Here is a 13,091-nt window from a genome sequence, read left to right as displayed (position 1 = left end):
GTTTTAATGTGACAATCTTCAAAGTTACATATTTTTGAATTACTGAAAAATTTTTAACCAAACAATATTTTAAATTTCTGATTTATTCTCGGATGCAATTTGAATAAAAACTTTTTTTGATTCTTACATCTTAATAAAGCAACGTATAATTGTACGTAAGAGAATTAAGGTTTTTTAATATACAATTCTAAGGAATCAAAACTCTGTTTTTCTGATTTGTTAATTAACATAGAACATGCTAATACAACGGGAAACTGTTTTCTATAGAAGACAAAAGGAAATGATGATGAGGTGCCAGTATTCAATCTTATTCTAGGAATATAAACTTTGCTTCTTTTTCTTCCGTTATTATTTCTGCTTCTATGTGATACTTAAATATTTTTGTTATTTTTAATCTTGTGCCTCTACAGAGACAGTCTGATTTACTTAAAGTTCTTATTAACACTAATATAGCATTTATTTTTAATTTTAATTTGTGTGGTGGAAGAACTTCTCTGATATTATTTAAAAATTCTATTGAAAAATTAATACTTATGTTATCATGTGTTTTATCAACTTCTTTGGGAGTCATGTATCCTGCTGTTGTGAACTAATTATCAGCCTGCATTGATAAATACACAAGTAATATCGTCATTTTGTCTACTCAATCTATTAGTGGGGGGTTGGCGTGTGGAGCGCGCAGGGGGGCGTTAGCCCCACTAGTATATATAAATATATCTATTACAGTATATAAATAAACTCTCTTACATTATATAGTTATCTCGGTGGGGCATTCCACACAACCCCTCACAGACCCCCATTCATACCCCATCGCCCCCCCACAAAATAAAGTTAAAACCCGTAATTTTCTCCCTTATTTTGACACATCGCAATTGTTCCCGAAACCCCTTACAGCCCTCCCACAGACCCCCACGCATTTTTTCGTGACTCCAACTCCCACCACCCCCCATTCCTTTTGGGGAACCTGACAAAGATTATACAATCTTTTTTGGGCCTTGATATATATGGATTAATCTATTATTTTCAATCTACTTCATTATTTAATTACTTTAGAACAAAACTGTTTTATCATCATGGTTTATCTCATCGTCAGGAAGAAATTTAAAGTCATAATTGATTTATAGGAGATCATCATTATAATTAAATATTAAATTATAAAGTTAACAGTGTTATATTATATAAATAACTGTAAGGGTTATTCCAAGCAACTTTCCACCATATAAAACCATTTATATTGGTAGTTAGAAGATTATTTATTCATCTATGTTTTACTCGAAGCCTTTCAATAAAATTATAATTTAATATATCATAAAAATAATGTGTAATATGTGTTTTTGTACTGTAAAAATATTTATTTGTGAAGAATGTTAACTAACGAGAACATGTTTTTTTTTACAGTAAACTTTTTTTTCATTAATTTTTCCACGCCACCCAGGAGGCAAATAAATGGACTTCATACATACGAATAATTATTAACCATTCTATTTGTACAACTAAAAGTACGATTAAAAATCAATTCATATTGATTGTACTTCAATTTGTTTGTAGATATAAAGTTCAGGGTACGCTAAGTTTTTTTTTGTTAGCATTCATAATAAACTATGTATAAAATGTTAATTTTTATGTGTATCTGTTATATTATATGTGTTAATAAAACCAATACATACATAAATTTAAATTATATTCATCTTATCGTTAAAACAAACCGTGGAGGTTTCGCATTAAGATGACTTATTTTATGAGTCAACTTATTAAGCCCTATTAAATCACGAAAACTTACGTCTATTCCTTTCCTGTTTTAAATTAATATTGAAATTGGTTCAATAAATAAACACAATATACATTTATGACATGTATTATTAGGTAATAAATTTTGTCCATACATGTAAGAATATTCAAATCATGTTGTTATTATTAGTTACGTTATAACTTATAATTAAAAATTTTTTTCAAAACTATATTTTCAATGTCTTAAATGTGTTCTTTATTGATTTAAACAAAAATTCTATTTTTATTTTTGCATCTTGATAAAGCCACGTACAATTGACCATGAGAAAATAAAGGTTTTTTCAAGAATAATTCCACATTATCAAAACTTTAACATTGAGACTTGTTTATTGTTATAGCAAATACTACAACTAATGGGAATTGTTTTCTGTATAAAATGAAAGGTAATGTTGAAGTATTTTTGGTATTAAATGTATTTTTTTTTTAATAAAAACTTTATTACCAATTTTTTCTCTCATAACTATTTCACCTTCTTTGTTATACTTTAACAATTTAATAATTCGCAATCGTGTAGCGTTACGTGAGCCGTCTGATGTACAAAAATTTCGAATTAATATTACTATTGTACCTATTTGAAATTAAGGTTCATGAGGTGGCAAGCCTTCACGAATATTGTTTAACATTTTTAGGAGAGTATTCATATGAATATTACTATTTGATTTATTAACACCTTTATAGGTTGCATTATCGATGCTGTATGCCGAATACAGCATGTCAACTCAATGGTATTTCCTTTATTATTTCTAGTAGGAGATGTAGGATGGAGTACATACGATGGACAAAAATTTTTAACAAGAGCAGAAAATCTTACATTGCTTGAATATAAGTTGTATCGAACTTCTTATCGACCAAATAGTAAAATTTCAAGTCCCATACTCTATGCTGAAAGATTAACGCAACAATTTTTTTACATGCATGAATTATGATAAAAAGCAATAGAATAAATTTTTTTTGCAATAACCAAAAAATTGTAAGGATAGAGTGTTATCAAGGTTTAATAAATCACATAATGCGTAGTGCCTCAAATAACTCTACAAATTTTGAAAACAATAAAGTTGGAAATATTTTTATTTTACTTTCAACACACATCTGTGATACTAGGTATTGCAGGAACACTATCAAAATGTAATGGCAATAATGCGAAAGTTTGGACGACCTGATTTTTTTATCACCGTAACATTTAACCCTAAATGAAAATAAATACAGTAAATTTTAAAAAACTTTCCTAAAAGTACCACTCCTAATAATTATCGAGTATAACTATTAGATTATTCCATTCAAAACTGAAATTAATTTTAGACGATATAACAAAACACATTTTTTTCGGAAAAGTTATTGCTTACGTTTATACCATTGAATTAAAAAAAAAAAAGGATAACCTCATTTTCATACTATCATAACATTGCATCTAAAAAAATTAATTATTTATTACTACAGACATAGATGAATATATTTCAGCGGAAATTCTACTTGATTCACAAATACAAAAATTAGTTATTAAATACATGCTTCATGGACTTCATGGTAAAGATAGTCCATGTCTTACCAGTCATCAAAAAATTTGTACAAAAAAGTTTCCGAAAAAGCTTACTAATCGTATTTTTTTACAAAAAATAGATACCCTAATTACAAAAGAAGTGACAATAAATGTGATAATCACATATGTAGAATAAAAAATAGTAATGAAAAAATATAAGTTGATAATTCAATGGTAGTACCACACAATCCATTTTTGTTAACCAAATACAACTGCCACATTAATGTTGAGTATTGTGCATCTATTCAAAGTATAAAGTATATTTTTAATTATGTTCATGAAGGAGGAGGTAGAACATTACGTAAAATAACGAAAACAGATACGAGTAATAAAAAATACGATGTAGAAATTTTTGATGAAATATCAGAGTATGTAGATATGACCACTATTTTAGTCTCATGGAAGCAGCATGGCGATTGCTTAAGTTCCCTCTGTGTGGGCGTAGTCATTCTGTATTTAATTTACCAGTACATATTGAAAATAAACAAAAAATAGTTTTTCAAAAAAATAGTATATTTAAAGCAATATAAAACTCTGAAACATCATTTACAGTTTGGTTTACATTGAATAAAATAGATAGTTCCGCAAAGAAACTAGGTACGTGAATGCTCTAGAATATTACTGTTTCAATTCTACAGTAAAAACGTGGGTTACAAAAGAAAGAGTTAGTCGTAATTTAACAATAAGACAACTAAATATAGTGTCACCTGAGGACTCTGAGCGTTTTTTTTTAAATTAATTTTAAACGGAGCGAGTGGAGCTAAATTTTTGTAAAGTTTGAAGACAGTTAATAACATACATTTCAGTACGTTTAGATTTACTGCCATTGCTTAAGGTTACGTTAAATACGACTTTAAAATATTCAAATTATTTAAAGAAGCTTGTAACGTTATGCTGCCATATCAACTGAAAAAATTTTTCGCATGATTCTCAATATGTGAAGACTTTTTCGGTAAGTCTATTTGGGAATAATGCCAATAAATTTTCTATTGAAGATTTAAAAGCCGATAAACAAAACAATGCTCTATTACATTTAAGTAAAATCTTTAAATTTAAAGGAAATTTATGTAAAGGTTATGGACCATTAGAACCAAACGAAACAGTAAAATATGAAAATATGAAGGACTATAAAACTGTTATTGATTTAGAAACAAATTTTAAGGATTTATTTGTTAACCTAAATGGTGATTGAAAAATAACTTTTAATAAAATTATTTACAGTGATACAAAATTATATTTTATTGATGATCCAGAAGGTTCTGTAAAATCATTTTTATACAAAACATTTATTTTTTATTTTTTGTTTAAAAAGAAGAAGGTTCTGTTATATGGCTTGGACAGGAATTGCTTTAATTTTATTACCTAAAGGAATGACACAACATAGAACATTTTGATAACCAATAGATGTAAATAACATTAAAATTTTTTTTTCAGAATACAAAGCGGATTAAAAAAAATTACGAGAAGTAAATGTCATTATTTGGGGCAAAACATGAATGATCTCTTAAAAAGCTTTTGAAGTAGTGGATAAAACTTTAAAAGATTTGTGATAATAATATTCTATTTGGTGGAAAATTCTTTATTTTAGGAGGCAATTTTAGACAAATACTTTCAGTGATAAGGCATGAGTGTGGAAGTTTTATAATTAGTGAAACTATAAGGTATTCATTTCTATAGAAATACTGTAAAATTACAAAATTAAAAAGTAATATGCGGTATACAGATTTAAGATTTTCATTGATGTTAATGGACTTTGAAAATGGAACAATAAAGTCTTTTGAAATTCCACAGGGATGGAAAACTGTTAATGTTTGTAAGTCAATTTCTGGTATAAAAAGCTGCTTAAACAAAGTAATTCTAATAACTCATAATCAACTTTTGTACATTTCAAATAATAAAATTGTAATAAATAAAACATAAATTTTCATATACAAACTCTAAATAATATACATGAAGGATTACAGCCACATGTTTAAAATTTTAAAGTAGATGCTATTGTTCTGTTCATAAGAAACTTGAGTATATTCGATGGACTGTGCAATGGCTCTAGACAACGTAAAATAAAATCATTTAAGTATAATTTAGAAGAAGAAATAATAACTGTTAAAAAATCTGTAATAAATTTCTTATTCTAGTTCTAGCTTTTTCCATGACAATCATTAAATCACAAGGTCAAAATTTTGATAAATTAAGATTTTACTACAAAAGACTTTTGTTTTTTTATGGTTAGCGATACGTATTGTTATCAAGATGTAAAAGTTCTGAGAATATATTTATACAAAATGATTCGAAGGAAATGCCGGATACAAAGGAAACATTAAATACATTTTATGGCAAGACATTTTTGATCGTTGACAATTTTATTTGTTTGTCAAAGTTTAGTCCTTATAATTTTTGTTTTTCTCTGAGAAATTAAGTTTTTTAAATGTATAGAATGCATCTTGAAAATTAGAATTTCAACAAGTGAAAACTTTGAAAAAACTGATATATTAAGATATTGTATTTTCAAATTCTTAGATTAAAAAAAAAATAGTAATTTTCACATTATAAAATTTTTCATACATAATATAACTTTAAAATTAATTTTGAAAATTTTGAATTTTGGTAAAAAATTAATTTTACGAAATTAAAGGACAGGACAGCCTTTAATTTCATACTAGAAGTTCTATAATGACAAAAATCGTCGTATATTTTTAAACGCCGATCTTATTATTATAAAAATTTTATACTTTTATTTTTTGTGTTAAATACCATATTGCTACTATATTATAATAATATTAAATATTGATGAATAAATATTTTAACTCATACGATTATACAGATATGTACATTTTTCTTTTACAAAAAAGCCTTTCTTATAAAATTTTTATGACTGAATACTTTAACTCTAAATATAAGTTGTATTTATCATATAATAAAACATCGTGATACAAAACTACATGTTGTATGTATGTTTGAAGTATATTGGAATATAAGAAACATCATTAAGAAAAGTAAGCAAACTGAGTAAAAATTAATTATTCATTTAACAAGTCCATCATTTTGTAGATATTAAATTTAAATCTTATGTTGTTATTAAATGTCCAAGTTGTAAATATTTCTTGGGATATATATATATATATATATATATATATATATATATATATATATATATATATAAAACTGACCGTAAGAATAATTATTAGAATTGCTTCGAATAGAATTAGTTGTCATGTGACATATCTGACCTTGAATTTTTAAATAATGAATAGCTTTCTTTACTCACGAGATTTGCACTCAACATTACAAAAGAAAGATTATTGTAACATAGAATACAATATCTAAAATCATCACTGTTTAGAAACAGTTACTTTAATTTTATATCATACAGACTTAAAGCAGGCAAAAATGTTCTTTTACGTTTACAACAATTAAATAATTGTCTTTCACTTGACAAAAATTTTGCAGAACAAGATTCGCATCCAACATTTATTTTGCCAAAATAGCTTGTTTTAATAAGTTTTGATTTTTGGTATAATTTTTTTATTTGTATCTGTTTCATTTGTTGACACATTTTTTTCCTTAACAATCATTTTTGGATCTTACTCTACTATTAGTGACACTAAAAGTTTTTTGGTTTTTATAAGAAATTGTAACGTTTATATTATCCTGCAACTTTTTTTTTCGTATAATAATTATTGTTCATACTTTTCTTCAAGATTTCCTTAATTACGACATTATTATGATGTAATAAGTCACAATGCCCACTGCTATTATTACCAGAAAAAAGTTGTTAAATTTGAATTACTTGAATCATTTTTAACACGATGAGTAAAATTTAAGCTTTTATATTTAATTATGACAAAAACATCATAAATTTAAACAAAACTTTTTAATTTAAGTTCTGTTTTGAAAACTTCTTTTCTTAATAGTTGTATCTTATACTATTTTCAATTAAAAGAATCATTAGTGTAGGATATATTGCGGATCCATGATTGGTGTATCAGATCCAACATGGATTAAGTATGGTGATCAACACATAGATAATTTAGCAATATTATGTCATATTTTACAATAAATATGATGCTGCATAAAGTACATTGTAATACAAAATATTTTTATGCAATATACGTTACTTTTTAAAGTATGAAATCACACGACTAATAATTTAAGACTTTAAATAAAGTAGTTATATTTAATCACATAACTGTTATTTTAAGGTAAAGTACGAAGGTGAAGCCCAATAATACATATATATAAGTGGGGCATTGCCCCTGCGCGCTCTGCGCACCAACTCCCCACTACTTTAATTTAAAAGAAGAATCTATCAATTCAATCTGTTATTGGGAAGAGTTTTGGTGCCCAGAGTTTTATGAGTAATAAGAGTTTCATTTATACTTAATCCACACCGTTAAGCAATAATTATGTATTGACCAGTAAATTTCCACGTCATCCAGGAATTACTACTGCGTTGCGTTGAAAGTTTTTTTGGAATTCTTTGCTATGATGAGAGAAAAATGTGTGCTAAGCTTTATTAATTTTGGCAACTTCCAATTAATTCGAATATTACTGGAAATAAACAGTCCTTTAACTTTTTTGTTAAATGTTAATACTGCTATAAAATAATAAGTAATTTTATTAATAAAAATTAGGATCATATATTACAATATTTTTTGATCGTATGGAAAACGCTTATAACGCAGAAAATCTTTCAATGAATTTTATAATCTAAGCAATAACTTACTGTTTTTTCTAGATTTTTTTCTCTAAAATAGCCATATAAACCTATTTATCTTACCATTTCATGAATTCAACTAAAAAATGAGTATTCAAACAAATATAATGCTTAAATGTGATTCACATTCAAAGTATAAGCTAGATTTATGATAATTTATTTATTATACTATGATCGGACTTGTTTGGCGTATGATCTTAACCGATTTTTTTTTTAGTGTCCTTCATGGGTCTCTTAGGGTTCAGTTCGTGAGCTTTGTTTGTTTCAATTAGTTAGGTAAAAATCTTTCATTTAGATAATATGGATAATTTTAATTAATGTATTCTTTTATTCAAACAATTTAAAATAAATATTTTTTTAATACAATTTACTCGTATCACTTTAACAAGGTTTAGTAATAATTATATTACTGATAAATGATAAATAACTTACAATTATCACTGATTGTTTTGGCTGTTGCTTCGGAGTTCCCTAATGCTTTGTGGAGTAATTTTCAGTGATTTCTTAAACTACACAAATTAGTTTGTAGCTGATAAAATGTTGCGGTTTCTGCTCTCTCTGCTATCGCCGGAATCCCTACCTCGCTCCTTAGCGTAGTTCGATACTGTTGATGTTATCGTAATGCACCCGAGTTGCTTCAGCTAACACGTTATGCCTTACGTGTATAAGATACTCATGAGTCGCAGAAGTCAAGAGTAAACTAAAACTTGAGAGGATAGGTAAAATACGTAAAAAAGCGATTTTTTCTCTTGATGCTGCATTTTTATAGTGTCAGAGCGGGTAAAAGAGACTTTTGGTTGAATAAGGTCAACCAATGAGCGATGTTCTTGCAGACTGCGTTGACAGCAAAATAGTTGGCTTGCAAAATGATGTTTTCATGTTGTGATTTCATGTATTGGGAAACAACAATACAACAGTACCAATCGCATTTTTCTGACCAGCGTGATTGAGTTTTTTTAGATCACTGATTATGAAAGCTCGTTTCAGCAATAAAAGAAATGCTAATTGAAGTGTGACGAATAAGTTTAAAAATTGCGCAATTAATCTTTTTGGGAATTCTACAATCAATTTTGATTATAATAAAATAATGTTTTAACTACAATTTTTTAATTGGTATACATTATTAGAAATGGACAATCAATGCGCAGGTAAACTATCTATTTATACATACAATACAATTTATGCATTTTTACAAGTAACGTATAATTTTAATACATACATGCTGTGACGTGGTAGCTAAAGATATCACGTCACTATACACCTATATTTTTGGGCAAGTCATCGGCGGCTACCAAGTCCTATAATAATGTATATATTTGCTATACATATATATTCTTGACACATTGTTTAATGTGTGTTTTCGGTGCCACGGACTTCGAGCCAAGAAAAGAGAGAAGAACCAAAGGCCATGAGAGAAGTTGAATGTGTGTGAAGTATGGTTAAAAAAGTGTATGTGTAAGAGAGAGAAGGAAGATGGATAAGCTCGCGATGCATCGGGAACAAACTAAGGGCCAGTTTGTCGCGTCAAAGACTTAGTTTTGGAAACCTCCAACGATTTACCGGTTTTTAGGAGCATTGGAGGTTGTAAGATGCAAAGGAAGGGGTGTCGCACCCATGCAGACTTACTGCATAGTGCAGTCAGTATAGTACGAGGTATCCGAGAGAACAGAGTGTAGAGATCAAAGTCGAGAATTACAGAGAAGGTGACATATGATAGAGAGAATAGCAGGGAGATAGCGCAGCGTGATCGTAAGGATATCATAAAGGTACTAGGCATAGAATACTAGAGTCAGGTACGGGCATAGAGGTATCTAGGTGATCCAAGCGAACGAGTGTGTGAGTACATGCGGGGATAGGGTGAATGCTAGAGACGCGTGAGTGTGTGCGGGATTTTTTGAATTCGTGACGCGCACGAGGTTGGTAACCGTTGATAGGTGTGCTTAACATGGTGCGTCTGGTATATGCGTGTGGATGTGAGGTAGGTGCAGGCCTCTGACAGCCGAGCCTAGGAGAAGTTCGACAGAAGGACGACCGAAACACATAGATCGAGTGGCATACTAACCTTGAAGGCACCGTGTATTAATGCTCATATTTATAGTGAAAAGAGAAAGTGTGTAATATTCGAGTGTGTAGAGGACGAATAAATAGCGTAGGCGCGCTGTGGAGTTTATATCAGTGATTGGGTTCATTTGTAATTAGTGCCCCCATTTTCTCCTTTCTGATTTTCGTTTAGGAGTGTTTGGCGTTCTGGAGCCGGACACCTTTGGCAGACCTCCTGGAGGAGAAGAATCCAGTGGTAGGGACTCGGTAAGAAACGTACGTGAGAGAATTTTTGTGACAGGATTCGGGCAGCTGTTTATCAGCTGAAAAATCCTCGTCACAATGCATTCTTACATCTTACGTACAATTTTAATACATGCATTTTTACAACGAGGCTGGCCGTATTATATGTTAGTCCCATTATATCCTGAATTTCAAATTTTTTATCTGATTTATTTTGAATAAACATGTTGTTCAGATTTTGAACTCTTGACAAAGTTACATATGGTTGACGGTGTAAGAAAAATGTTTTTTTTTTTTAAATACATCCCAGCATTAACAAAACTTTGATCCCGAGCTTTAATCATTGTCATGAGAAATTTGGGGACCAAAGGAAATTGTTTTCGGTAAAGTATAAATGGTAGTGAAGAAGAATTTGCCGTGTTCAAAATTTCAACTACCATTTAATCATCTACTGAAATAATTTGATTACTATTTTTGATTTTATAAATATTATTACGTTGTTCATTATACCTTCTCTTATACTCCGGAGAACCAAATAATTTTCAGACAGTATTTCTAGTAAACATCTTTGGAATATTTTTTTGCATCTGACTTTTTTGAATACATTCTTATTAATGTTTCACATAAACTACTGTTTGTATGTGGACCGTGAAGCATATGTTTCATAACCAATTTTTTAAAATGTTATTTATTCAATGGGATTACAGCAGATTGGTATTAGTCAATGTGTTCATTTGTATGTAGTTTATAATTAGGATTTAAGGTTAATATTATGTGTGCAAGAGGTAAACCACTTTTTTTTAATTTTATTGTATCAATGTGAGCTATTACATTACCAAAAATCTCATTTCTTATTATGCCATCTAAAACAAGTTATAATTTTGTTACAAATAATCTCACCATAAAGTTTGAAATATTATTTGGAGTGGTGTAAGGTTAAATTTTTTGTAGTATCTGTTTGTTTTTCATTTAGGATTACACGTCACAGTTATGAAAAAATCTGGTCTTACACAGTTTCTCATGATGGCCATAGCATCTTGATAATATTGCTGAATATATTCAGGAATGCCAATGTATGTAGCAGGTAATATGAATAAACTTGCCAATCAAGCTTTGTTTTTAAAATTTTTAGATTTTTTACATGCATATGATGATTAATGGTTTAAGACATCTTGATAACTTTTGATTCGTAATTGTTTTTTATTATTTCGTGAAAAGTTTATTTTATTATATTGTACTAAATATAACTGCTATAACTTGAATGTAACTTGATTTATAATATAACTTTATAATTTATTCGATAAAGTATACCAATGTCGTGTGAAAAGTACCGATTCAATAAATTGCCACAAAAAAAAAGGATTGTAACTAATTAAAATAGTACCGTTTCCATAAAATCTGATGCTTTCAGGCTAGCAAAATTGGCACTGAGCTCCGACATTGGCAGCACTACTTGAGATGTGCTCGTAGTCAATTTCGACCCTTGAAATATGCCAGTTTTCGTAGAATGACCTATTAAGATACGATTTCATATGAATGTGGAATTCTAAAGCTGAGTCTATTTTGTTACGTGGAAAAGGGAATAGTAAAGAGGTGCGCCACGAGAATGACCAATAATTATTACCTTAAGGACCTTTATTCAAGATACCACATCTATAAGGCAAAGTTGCACGTGTGTTCCCTTTCAAGGCTCGTCGTGCCTCCCCGTAATTATCACCCGGTGTCTTGATTTGATAACGCTCGAGTGCCGGGATTTGAGGCTCGCTAGGCCTTATATTACCTTGTTCCCCTCCAGTTAGTGCCTTCTTTATGAAGTAGCCTGGCTGTTATCAGGAAGAGTCAGTATAATGTGCCCTGCATATGCCCTGTATTTTTTTTAATTTTACTTAACAAGATACTTTTACGGAGCGTTAAGCCCTAAAATTTCAGTAAAAAAACTCGACTTTTTTTCTTCAAAGATGAGTTCTATAAGTGAGGATCTGCTTTACTGCAATAAAACATTTTAGAAAAAAAAAAATCACTTTCTAGTATGCACTCAAAGTTATCTAGCAGCCTTGAGCTTCATAAAGTTGGAAGCATGATGTCTATGGGACGTTTCACGCGAAACGTCCCAGACCCGCCGCACGAGCCTAAAAGTCACTGTTTTCAGCTTATTTTCTCGGTCTTACTCCTATCCTAAAAAAATGTTTCAAATAGCATTTTCGATGTATTTTTCAGTCAGCTTTCGAATAGTATGGTAAGTTTTCCAAAAAATTTGATTTTCACTGAAAAAAAAAAAAAAAAAAAAAAAACATGCTATATCTCGAAAATGGCAAATTAAATATTTTTTTTGATAGGCTAGATAGAAAGCTGAGGTTTTTTTACATTAAAAACGTCCTTTTGCACACTATGATCTCACTGAAAAATTCGAGGAAAACAATACCTAAGAGTAGACGTTCGGCCATCTGAACGCGCTCTGAGGCCCGTTAACTATAAATATTATTAATTTAGAAATACTTTCTAAACAAATATTTTCTATTATTTTTAGTTTTAGATGAAGTTCAAGATGTAGGCTTTTGGCTTTATTATTTTGTTTTGGAAAAGTTGATACTCAGAGCTCATAGATGTTTTTTTTTAATTTTAATGTTTTATCATCGATTGGAATGACAGCATGGAATCACAAAGTACCTAGTATTGATTTTGCTTCATGAAATCAAGATTTAAGTTTAATTTTACATTTTCATACTACTCTTTACTCAAATAAAAAACTTTTGTTTCCTTGCAATAATT

Source organism: Copidosoma floridanum, unplaced genomic scaffold (assembly GCF_036245765.1).
Source record: "Copidosoma floridanum isolate Cflo_tuat_1 unplaced genomic scaffold, Cflo_Japanese_pri ptg000004l, whole genome shotgun sequence".
Classification (NCBI taxonomy): domain Eukaryota; kingdom Metazoa; phylum Arthropoda; class Insecta; order Hymenoptera; family Encyrtidae; genus Copidosoma; species Copidosoma floridanum.
Note: the sequence above shows the minus strand (reverse complement) of the source record.